General features: G+C 42.5%; 1 long non-coding RNA gene across 1 annotated transcript; it reads right to left on the bottom strand.

The window, feature by feature from the left end:
- Positions 1-9,745: 9,745 nt before the first annotated feature.
- On the bottom strand, positions 9,746-10,954 carry LOC116410320. Its single transcript, XR_004222289.1, has 3 exons — positions 10,588-10,954; positions 10,385-10,500; positions 9,746-9,850 (listed from the first exon to the last, which is right to left on the bottom strand). It is a non-coding gene; the product is annotated as an uncharacterized LOC116410320 (long non-coding RNA).
- Positions 10,955-12,007: the final 1,053 nt, after the last annotated feature.

The following is a 12,007-nucleotide window of genomic DNA, read 5'->3' as shown; positions in this document are numbered from 1 at the left end:
GGGGTGATATCACTTCAACTTCCAGTAGCGGCTGCATTTCCCTCGGCTTATACTCGAGTCAATACGTTTTTCCAGTTTTCTTAGGTAAAATTAGGTACCTCGGCTTATATTCGGATCGGCTTATACTCGAGTATATACGGTATGAACTTTCGGCAATATAAAAAAAAATTGGGATCACAGGATTATCACATCTCAGGGCTTCCATTTCTTTACTGGTTAGAACCCCATTAAGGAACCCATTATACAAAAATCATTAAGTGTATTATTAAAGCCCTCTGTAGGGTCATTTTTTAAAAGCACATAAGTTTCCTTGTCATTCAATTGTCTTAATATCTCTGTTTCATAGAATGAGGCATCAAAAACTACTACTGAGCCTCCCTTATCCGCCCTCTTGATTACAATAGTCCTATCTTGACTCAAAGCTTTTAGTGCTTTCGTCTCTCCCATGGTGGCGCAGCGCTCTGGTAATAACATACCCCGGGCCAGTGTGACTTTTATGGTAAATGAGCCCAGAGTCCACTGAGCATGTGCGGTGCCACTGACACACAAAAGACGGCCTAACAAGATCCAATATGGGGGGCTGCCGGGGGTAACTGTGCAGGCCTGGATCATTACTGCTATAGGGCTGCTGCCCCTCTGGGCTGGTACAGTAAGTACAGTATATAAAATACAGCATTTCTGGCATTTTAGGTTTTAGTTCTCCTTTAACTGTATGCACATGTGTTGAGTAGAGCGTGGCCACAAGGCATCTGCCTTAAAGTATGTACCAGGCTCCGTTATGCACTCCCAGCAGCTTCTAATTTGCCCATCAGAATGATGGGTAGGGGTGATGCCTACATGCCCCCCCCAGCCCCTAAACAAGAATTCCCATACAGAACTGAGCCCCTATGATCATAATTCCCAAACATAGATAATAACAGCGTCCTGCGTTTAAAGGGGATTTTCAACATTAAGCAAAGGGTTCCCCTACTAAAGTTACCCCACCCCAAATGGGTGCTGAACTGTACCTACTGAAACTCAACAAACCAATCACCTGTGTAAATTCAGCTATTTTTATGCATAAGGTGCAGAAAGCAGTGCTGGGGGGGCTAAATAGTGTTATATACACACACTACATAACAAGGGGTGAGGGAAGGTGATAGAAAGCTATTTGCCCCCAATTCCTTTCCAAAAAATGTATTTGTATAGGAATCAATAATCAGCTGCAATACTCTCACTGGCCACTGGGTGGCAGAGCTGTATAACAAATAAAGTGAATCATCCTTTCCTCACTGTTTAGGCTATGAGCAAAGCTAAAGGCAATGTAAACCTAAAATAAAGGATTTTTGAGGAATGCAAGTAAATCTCATTTATTGGAAGAATACCGCTAAAGTCGGAAGCTCATTGGCCTATGCATGGTGCCTGCCCAAACGCCAATGTGCCCCTCCCCCACCAGGGCTCCATCGGCCCCCCCTTATGACCCAGTCGGCAGCCTGGGAGCCAAATAATCAGATCATCCCAGTTTGACTCAGAGATTGCGGCTTATGCCCAGCATTAGACCGGCCCAGTTTAAAGGGCAATGGAGTCCTGTTGGTACCGGCAAGTCAGTGGGCCTTAGTGTATAATGGGCCGGGGGTGGGTTCCTTGGTGCCCCAGTCCCATGGCCAATAACATAACTGATATATTATCGCCATTAAAGGGGCGGTTTACCTTTAATCTAACGTTTAGCATGTTATACAATGACCTATTCCTAGCAACTTTTCAATTGGTCTTCATTATTTATTTGTTATAGTTTTTGAATTATTTCCTTTCTTCCAACTCTTTGCAGGTTTAAATGGGGGTCAGTGACCCTGGCAGCCAAACCCTATTGCTCTGTGAGGCTCCAGTTTTATTGTTATTGTTACTTTTTGTAACTTTCATATCTATTCAGCCCCTCTCCTATTCATATACCAGTCTCCATCCAAACCACTCCCTGGTTGCTAGGGACCCTAGCAACCAAATAGCTGCTGAAACTCCAGGCTGCTGAACTGAAAATAAAATAACTAAAAAAAACTATAACTATTAAAAAAAAGAAGAGCAATTGCAAATTGTCTTAGATTGTTTTTATACTGAGTTATGAGCCCCCTGAGTACAGTCGGGGCCAAGAAGCCGATGGAATCGCACAAATATCCATTACTTCTTCCCTTGTTCCTGCGGTGAAATGTTTGTATTGGGCCGGACACTCGCACTCAGACAAATGGCCGCGCGGATACATCCAGCCTGTGTGACTTGCACTATTGCGTATATAAATGTATTAAATATCTTACTGAGCCCCCCAAAGCTTTCCCAATCCCAGGGAACATGAGTGATGGGGAGGCTGATGCTGCCACTGGGGGGCGCCCAGCTGGGAAAGGATCTTACTCAATTCATATCTGTACTTGTCAGAGGGAGAAATTAAAGGCAAAATTAAACTGTTTGTTCCCTTTTATGGGCAAAATACAAAGAGAAAATAAATGGGGGGAAATGTAACGCAGAGTCTCCTTAGGTGGGTAGTTGGTTGGTGAGTAGGTGGGTATGTAGGTTGGTGGGTAGGTTGGTTGGTGAGTAGGTGGATATGTAGGTTGGTTGGTAGGTGGGTGGGTAGGTAAGTAGTTAGGTAGGTGGGTACGTAGGTTTGTAGGTAAGTTGTGGGCAGGTTTATGGGTAGGTAGGTGGGTATGTAGGTTGGTGGGTAGGTAGGTAGGTTTGTAGGTGGGTGGGTACATAGGTTGGTGGGTAGGTAGGTGGATAGGTTGGTGGGTAGGTAGGTTGGTAGGTAAGTTGTGGGTGAGTCCAATAAAGAGTCTAATAAAGATAATGGTTCCCTCTCATCCCATTGGCTGTGGGCACTCACGCAGTCGAAGCCCACGATGATCCTAATTAGATTGCTAATTACTCTCTCTCTATGGAAGTGATTAATGTGCAACAGGAGAGATCTGGCAGCTGCCAACGCCGGTAACGAGGGGGGATAATGGAGTATTGGCATCTCATGTGAGTCCGGTGCCGCTAATTATTCCCCCCCCCTTTCCTAAATCAGAAGCCGACCCAGAACAGAGCGACAGTTGCATCACCGGCAGCGACAGTTGCATCACCGGCAGCGACAGTTGCTGTTTTGTGGCTCTGGGATGTCAAAGCTGCAACCCCCCCGGCTGCTGATTAAGGAGAAGGAAACGCTAAAATATTTGGTTGGTGCCAAGGGTACTTACCCACCAACCTACCTAACCTCCCATCTACCAACCAACCTACCCATCCACCCACCTCACTCTCAACTGGGGGCAACTTTGAAAGCCTGGATCATTACTGCTATAGGGCTGCTGCCCCTCTGGGCTGGTACAGTAAGTACAGTATATAAAATACAGCATTTCTAGCATTTTAGGTTTAGTTCTCCTTTAACTGTATGTGCATTTGTTGAGAAGAGTGTGGCCACAAGGCATCTGCCTTACAGTAAGTACCAGGCTCCGTTATGCACCCCCAGCAGCCTCTAATTTGCCCGTCTGAATGATGGGTAGGGGTGCTGCCTACATGCCCCCCCCCAGCCCCCAAACAAGAATTCCCATACAGAACTGAGCCCCTATGATCCTAATTCCCAAACATAAATAATAACAGTGTCCTGCATTTAAAGGGGAAATTCAACCTTAAGTGATGGGTTCCCCTACTAAAGTTACCCCACCCCAAATGGGTGCTGAACTGTACCTACTGAAACTCAGTACACCAATAAACTGTGTAAATTCGGTTGTGGCTATTTTTATGCATAAGGTGCAGAAAGCAGTGCTGGGGGGGGTAAATAGTGTTATATACACACACAAAGTTGGAAGAGATTGCGGCTTATGCCCAGCTTTAGACCGGCCCAGTTTAAAGGGCAATGGAGTCCTGTTGGTACCGGCAAGTCAGTGGGCCTTAGTGTATAATGGGCCGGGGGTGGGTTCCTTGGTGCCCCAGTCCCATGGCCAATAACACAACTGATATTGCCAAGGGGCGGTTTACCTTTAAGTTAACTGTTAGTATGTTATAGAATGACCTATTTCTAGCAACTTTTCAATTGGTCTTCATTATTTATTTGTTATAGTTTTTTAATTACTTCCTTTCTTCCAACTCCTTGCAGCTTTCAAATGGGGGTCAGTGACCCCGGCAGCCAAACCCTATTGCTCTGTGAGGCTCCAGTTTTATTGTGTTGGGTTGGGAACCCCCAAATACTGTTCCACTTCCACTGATTCTTCTTCTTAGCGCCCCCCATTATCTAAACGCTACTCCTCCTATAGTTTTAGGGGTACAACACCCAGACTCCCCGCACTTCTTCGCCCTATAGTGGAGCAGGTTGTTTGTGTGTTTCTAAGGGATCCCGCCCTCTTTTTGTGGCGCCGCTTCGAAACCCCCAATTTTCCCATTGGCTTTGACAGGGAAGATTTTCCAACTGCTGCCACTCTTACAGCTTTGAAGCTACACCCCCCAAACTCAATTAACATAATCATGGGGGCACCCCGAATGAAACAGTGACTTTGTTTGATGACCCCAAAGTGGGAGGGGCCAACAACAGCCAATAAAATTTCATCCATTGACTTTAATGGGGAAATTGAAACTGCTGCCAATCTTACAGCTTTGAGGCTTCACCCCCCAAACTTGAATCACATAGTCATGGGGTTCAGCCTGAATGAAAATATGAGGATTGTTGGATGCCCAAAAGTGGGTGGAGCTGTGAACAGCCAATCGGATTTTACCTATTGATTTGGGGGAAATCCAACCTGCTGCCATTCTCACAGTATTAACCCCAGGGTCCCCAAACGTTTCACAGTTGGTCACTAGGGGACTGTAGTTTTAGTTTTGAAAAGTGGGCGGAGCCACCAACAGCCAATCAAATTTCACCCATTGAATTTTATTGGTTTAAAGGAACAGTAACACCAAAAAATGAAAGTGTATAAAAGTAACTAAAATATAATGTGCTGCTGCCCTGCACTGGTAAAAGCTGTGTGTTTACTTCAGAAAGTCTACTATAATTTATATAAATAAGCTGCTATGTAGCCATGGGGCAGCCATTCAAAGGAGAAAAGGCACAGGCACATAGCAGATAACAGATAAAACACTATTGTATTCTACAGAACTTATCTGTTATCTGCTATGTAACCTGCGCCTTTTCTCCTTTTTTCCAGCTTGAATGGCTGCCCCCGGGGCTACACAGCAGCTTATTATATAAATTATAGTAGTGTTAACTGTAGCAAACACACCAGTTTTACCAGTGCAGGGCAACAGTGCATTATATTTTTATTACTTTAAAGCTCTTTCATTTTTTTGGTGTTACTGTTCCTTTAATGCCAGGGTTCCAAGCTTTGCACAGCTTGTCACTGGGTGACTATGTCCCAAGTTTAGCAAAGTGGGCAGAGCCAACAACAGCCAATCAGATTGCACCTATAGACTTTCATGGACCAAATATTTTTTACTCACAATTCAGTTAATTAAAAGGTGAATTACCCCTTTAACACTATGCAGGTGTAACAGCACGTACAGTATGTCTGTCTGTCCATCTATCTATGGTTCCTGATAGAACTGACCATAGTGTATGTGAATGTGTCAGCACTATATAAATATAGGCTAATAATAGAATGGATATTTAAACACTTATAAAATTACATTTTAAAAATGCACATTTTCTTCTAGACAAGGGCTTATAAAGTATCTCTTCAATAGAAAGTACATATGGATAAATACACAAGTATAAATGTTTTCTATATCTAAAGGGGATAAATTCCCACATCATGATGTGTACAGATAATTATGTTTGAACATGTATAGGATCCGTTATCTGGAAACCCATTATCCAGAAAGTTCCAAATTACGGAAAGGCCATTACCCATAGGCTCCATTATAAGCAAATAATTCTAATTCTAAAAATGAGTTCCTCTTAATCGGTTAATAAAAAACAGTACAGGTATAGGACCCATTATCCAGAATGCTCGGGACCAAGGGTATTCCGGATAAGGGGTCTTTCCGTAATTTGGATCTCAACACCTTAAAACATTAATTAAACCCAATAGGATTGTTTTGCATCCAATAAGGATTATTTATATCTTAGTTGGGATCAATTCCAAGGTACTGTTTTATTACTACAGAGAAAAAGGAAATCAGTTTTACAATTCTGAATTATTTGATTATAATGGAGTCTATAGGAGACGGGCTTTCCGTAATTCGGAGCTTTCTGGATAACGGGTTTCCGGATAAGGGGTCCGATACCTGTACCTGATCCCAACTAAGATATAATTACCCCTTATTGGGGGCAGAACAGTCCTATTGGGTTTATTTAATGGTTAAATGATTCCCTCTTCTCTGTAATAATAAAACAGTACCTGTACTTGATCCCAACTAAGATATAATTACCCCTTATTGGGGGCAGAACAGCCCTATTGGGTTTATTTCATGGTTAAATGATTCCCTTTTCTCTGTAATAATAAAACAGTACCTGTACTTGATCCCAACTAAGATATAATTACCCCTTATTGGGGGCAGAACAGTCCTATTGGGTTTATTTCATGGTTAAATGATTCCCTTTTCTCTGTAATAATAAAACAGTACCTGTACTTGATCCCAACTAAGATATAATTACCCCTTATTGGGGCAGAACAGCCCTATTGGGTTTATTTAATGGTTAAATGATTCCCTTTTCTCTGTAATAATAAAACAGTACCTGTACTTGATCCCAACTAAGATATAATTACCCCTTATTGGGGCAGAACAGCCCTATTGGGTTTATTTAATGGTTAAATGATTCCCTTTTCTCTGTAATAATAAAACAGTACCTGTACTTGATCCCAACTAAGATATAATTACCCCTTATTGGGGGCAGAACAGCCCTATTGGGTTTATTTAATGGTTAAATGATTCCCTTTTCTCTGTAATAATAAAACAGTACCTGTACTTGATCCCAACTAAGATATAATTAATCCTTACTAGACGTAAAACAAGTTTAATTAAGTTTAAATTATTTTTTAGCAGACCTAGGGTATGGAGATCCGAATTATGGAAATATCCCTTATCCAGAAAACCCCCAGGTCCCGAGCATTCTGTATAACAGGCCCCATACCTGTATATCCAAATAGGGAAACTTACATGAACGTGATTTTTCCTTACATATCTCTTTAGAAGGGAACTTTTTACAAGTTTTGTCTTCTAGGTTATCCCTAATGCTGCTCTCACAATACAAAGTCACAACTTTTTCCCCACAACTCTTTATCGGTTTGAGACATTTTTGTGTCTGACCCAAAAAAGCCGGTTAGTAAATGCCCCCCATAGTTTCTCGGTTTTATCAGCAAAGCAAAACTCCAGTTCCCCCTCCCTGTTCCCCCAACCTTTCCCTGTCTCTCTAATAAGCAAACAGAGCCGCTCAATGTCACACAACAATGGAACGTTTATTGTATAAATGTGTCTCTTTACAAAAAGAGAAAAGATTTAATATTGTTGTCAGTCTTCTGTTTGAAGAGCGACTTCTATTTGATTTAGCATCAGATGCACTTACAAATGCTTGCAAGTGTTTTCTGAATTCCATATTTCTTTCCTTTGCTGCAGAAGAGGCTAGCCATCGGGGACCAGATGTTATTGTGATGTTATTGTGGGGCCCGAGGATGACAAATGGGCCCCTGTGCCCCTACCCCACCCCCCAATGGCTGCCTTGTAGCAGAATTAAGTGTAAAACAACTGTACTTTTCCGAGTGTATCTTGGAAACGTTTTCCCAACTCATCCGGGCGGCTTCTTCAGTTCAGATGGCAGGTAGGGAATTCCCCGGCACTTAAACCCTTGAGGGTAGAACAGTCACAGACATCCAATCGCAATGGTCCCATTAAACGTATTCAGTTAGGGGTTGGCTGAAACTGACAGGGGTAAGAAGGTAAGATCCAATCACAGTGGTACCATGATTCCCATTGATGCGGATCTTATTCCTTCAAAGTACGACTGGAACAGAACAGTCACAGATGTCCAATCACAACGATTCTATTGAGCTTATTCAGTTAGGTGTGTGTTGGCCTGGTCTCTTTGCTTGTCTTTATTGATGAGCCAATGGCTGTGAATCCATGCCTGCCGAAAAAACTTGCTCATCGCTACCTTTCTCTAGAGATGTAGCGAACTGTTCGCCAGAGAACTAATTCGCACGAAAATCGGGTGTTCGCAAGTTCGCGAACTTTTAGCGATGTTCGCAATTTTGGGTTCGCCTTAGCTGGAGCCACATTTTGACCTGTCACCCCAGAGCCAGCAGATACATGGCAGCCAATCAGGCAGCTTTGCAATAAAATCACCTGAGTGATGTTTATCCACCAGCAATAATATATTCCGTATCCACTACTGCGGCGTTTTGTCTTTGCGTGTGAACCGGCTGTAACCTTTACACGACTTGATTGGCATGTAGACGCCGGACGTTTTAAAGCAGTTTATTACACAAGTTTAGAAATGTAGTGTGATTTCTGCCCTTTACAGCACAAAACGCAATGCTGTGTCAACAACATATTTTTCAGATAAATTTTTGCCCTTGATCCCCCTCCTGCATGCTAGAGATGTAGCGAACTGTTCGCCGGCGAACTAATTCGCGCGAACATCGGGTGTTCGCGTAAATTCGCGGTTTTTTTTGGCTTTATTTTTTGGCGTTTTTTTTACAAAGTATTTTTCAGAGAAGTTTTTGCCCTGCATGCCACTGTCCAGGTCGTGGCACCCTTTAAACAACTTTAAAATCAGTTTTCTGGCCAGAAATGGCTTTTCTAGATTTTAAAGTTCGCCTTCCCATTGAAGTCTATGGGGTTCGCAAAGTTCGCGAATATTCGCGAGTTTTGGCGAAAGTCCGCGAACGGGTTCGCGAACATTTTCGGCGATGTTCGCTACATCACTACTGCATGCCACTGTCCAGGTCGTGGCACCCTTTAAACAACTTTAAAATCGGTTTTCTGGCCAGAAATGGCTTTTCTAATTTTTAAAGTTCGCCTTCTCATTGAAGTCTATGGGGTTCACAAAGTTCGCACTTTTTGGCGGAAGTTCGCAAACGGGTTCGCGAACTTTTTTTTGTGAGGTTCGCGAACTTTTTTTGTGAGGTTCGCTACCTGTCTCTCATTTAGTTTTTATAAAGGCCCAGTCCGGGGACCCACAAGTTCTCAGAGCTCCTATTAGAGGTTTGTATTCCTTCTCTTCAGCCTCTGCATTGGGTGCCACAGTATCAGCCCAATGGTATAAAGTCCAAATAATGCCAAGTTTATGTTCCAAAGGGCGGTGGGAATGAAACAGCAAGTACTGATCTTTCAGTTCCCTTGAAGGTGCCCAGGGCTTTCTTTTCCACTTCTTCCATGTAACAGTTCACTACTGTTTTTGTCCATAGAAAACTTCCTTGTGCTTGAAGTAGGTGGTATTGAGACACAGGCCCAGTAAGGAACAAACTTGTTCTGGATTCAGCTTTGTTCTGCTGTGGAGGGTGGTGTCTTGTTTCAGCCGTTTCCTCACTCTGTCATCAACATACAATGGCGCTTTGACACCCTTACCCTGGCGGTTTCACAGCAGTTTACACTTCCAGGCATGTACTTTGAAGGATTAACACCCTCATCAATAAGAATCATGGTACCACTGTCACTGGATCTCACCTTCTTACCCCTGTCAGTTTCAGCCAACCCCTAATTAAACACGTTCAATAGAACCACTGTGATTGGATGTCTGTGAGTGTACTACCCTCAAGGGTTCAAGTGCCGGGGAATTCCCTACCTGCCATCTGAACTGAAGAAGCCGCTCGGATGAGTAGGGGAAACGTTTCCAAGAAGAACTCAGAAAAGTCCAGTTGCCTCAGACCTAATTCTACTAGATACAGCAGGTGTTACAGCTCAGATGTTTTTGCTCCACCTGAGGAAGAGAAAAGGATTTATCATATGAATTCAGTGTATTAGGTAAAATGTTAAAATAAATATATAAAGGACAAGGAATGGTTAATTCATTGTTGGGGTACCATTATCTTAGGTAAAATTTTAGTCGGGTTCTCACATATATGGGGAATTTATAAATAGTTCGAGTTCGATTTTTTTTCACGATTAAAGATTTTTTTGCGCTCGAAAAACCTCAAATTCGAATTATGATTCGAAAACTCAAATGTCTGTTATTTAAGTGCAAAAAACCTGAAAACTCCAATGTAAAACTTCACCATCTAAATGCGTGTGAGTTTATATAGAAGTAAATGGGAGTTGCCCTGGGCAAAGTTTTTCACAAATTAGTAAATTCGAGGTATTCAAGTTTTTTTTTTATCTAAAAGAGTTTTCCTTATTAATAAATAAAAAGAGCATTTGATATGTGACTTTATTAAATGTAGAAGAACAAATTCACCAACAAATGAGCCAATAATATATATAATGGGTACAATAAAGTAGGTAATATTATCCCTACCTCAGGAGGCTGATGTTATTGCCGCTGCTCTCTGGGTCTGGTTAAAAGACAATTGAGTACAGACAGCGCCTCGAGCTGAACTCTGAGGGGGCTTCCTCCTCGCTCAGTTCTTCTTCCTGGTTATAAAAGAGAGAAGACCAAAAATGAATATTTCACAGGGCAAATGAATGCAAAGTTTGTAGAAGGTTTCTTTTTCTGCTTACACTGTCACTGCTCTCCTCCGATGATGTTGGCTGTTGAAAAGACAGGAAAAGGGGATTAAAAATAAAGTCAGTTACAATCTTTAGACTACAGTCTGCGTGTTACAATCTAACACAACGTATAAAACTATTCCCATTAATTCAGCCCCACAGAACTACATTAACTCAGTTCCCTAGAGAAGATACTAAAATGAATGTTCTCTAGGGCGATCTGATGCCGGGATGGAAATTGTAATATAATTGTCTTTGCTGCTTACCCCAAAGAGTTTGATGGGCTTGAAAGGAGGCATGCCCCTTCGATTCTCCTGGTTAAGATAAGAAAACCCAGATCAGTACAGAATATGATAAAACAAATCTTTACAATGTCTTTAATTGCACTTTCCCGTTCATTGATTATTTCCTGCTTACCTCGCAGTGACAGGAATGGTGCGAGGAGGAGGAGGAATCATCCTGGTTAAAAGAGAGAGAAAATCAAAAATGAATATTTCACAGGGCAAATGAATGCAAAGTTTGTAAAAGGTTTCTTTTTCTGCTTACACTGTCACTGGATTCCTCTGATGATGTTGGCTGTTGAAAAGACAGGAAAAGGGGATTAAAAATAAAGTCAGTTACAATCTTTAGACTACAGTCTGCGTGTTACAATCTAACACAACGTATAAAACTATTCCCATTAATTCAGCCCCACAGAACTACATTAAAGGGGAAGGAAAGGCTAAGTCACTTGGGGGTGCCAAAATGTTAGGCACCCCCAAGTGACTTAGATCGCTTACCTTGTACCCTGGGCTGGTGCCCCTGTTAGGAGAAAAAAGCACCAGCCCAGGGTACCTGTAGGAAGCGCTTCCTCCTTCCTTTTTCTTCTGAAATCCGTCGGCCGGCACATGCGCAGTAGAGTGAAAAGCCGACTTTCTTGTTCGGCTTTTCACTCTACTGCGCATGCGCGCGCAAGCGAAAAGGAAGGAGGAAGTGCTCGCTGCTACCCCGGGCTGGTGCTGTTCTCTCCGTACAGGGGCACCAGCCCGGGGTAAAAGGTAAGCGATCTAAGTCACTTGGGGGTGCCTAACATTTTGGCACCCCCAAGTGACTTAGCCTTTCCTTCTCCTTTAACTCAGTTCCCTAGAGAAGATGCTAAAATGAATGTTCTCTAGGGCGATCTGATGCCGGGATGGAAATTGTAATATAATTGTCTTTGCTGCTTACCCCAAAGAGTTTGATGGGCTGAAAAGGAGGCATGCCCCTTCGATTCTCCTGGTTAAGATAAGAAAACCCAGATCAGTACAGAATATGATAAAACAAATCTTTACAATGTCTTTAATTGCACTTTCCCGTTCATTGATTATTTTCTGCTTACCTCACAGTGACAGGAATGGTGGGAGGAGGAGGATGACGAAAGATGTTGTTCTTCCTGGATAAAACAGAGAGAAGA

Source organism: Xenopus tropicalis, chromosome 4, assembly GCF_000004195.4.
Source record: "Xenopus tropicalis strain Nigerian chromosome 4, UCB_Xtro_10.0, whole genome shotgun sequence".
NCBI lineage: Eukaryota > Metazoa > Chordata > Amphibia > Anura > Pipidae > Xenopus > Xenopus tropicalis.
The sequence above is the reverse complement of the archived record's forward strand: the minus strand, read 5'-3'. Positions and strand labels throughout refer to the sequence as shown.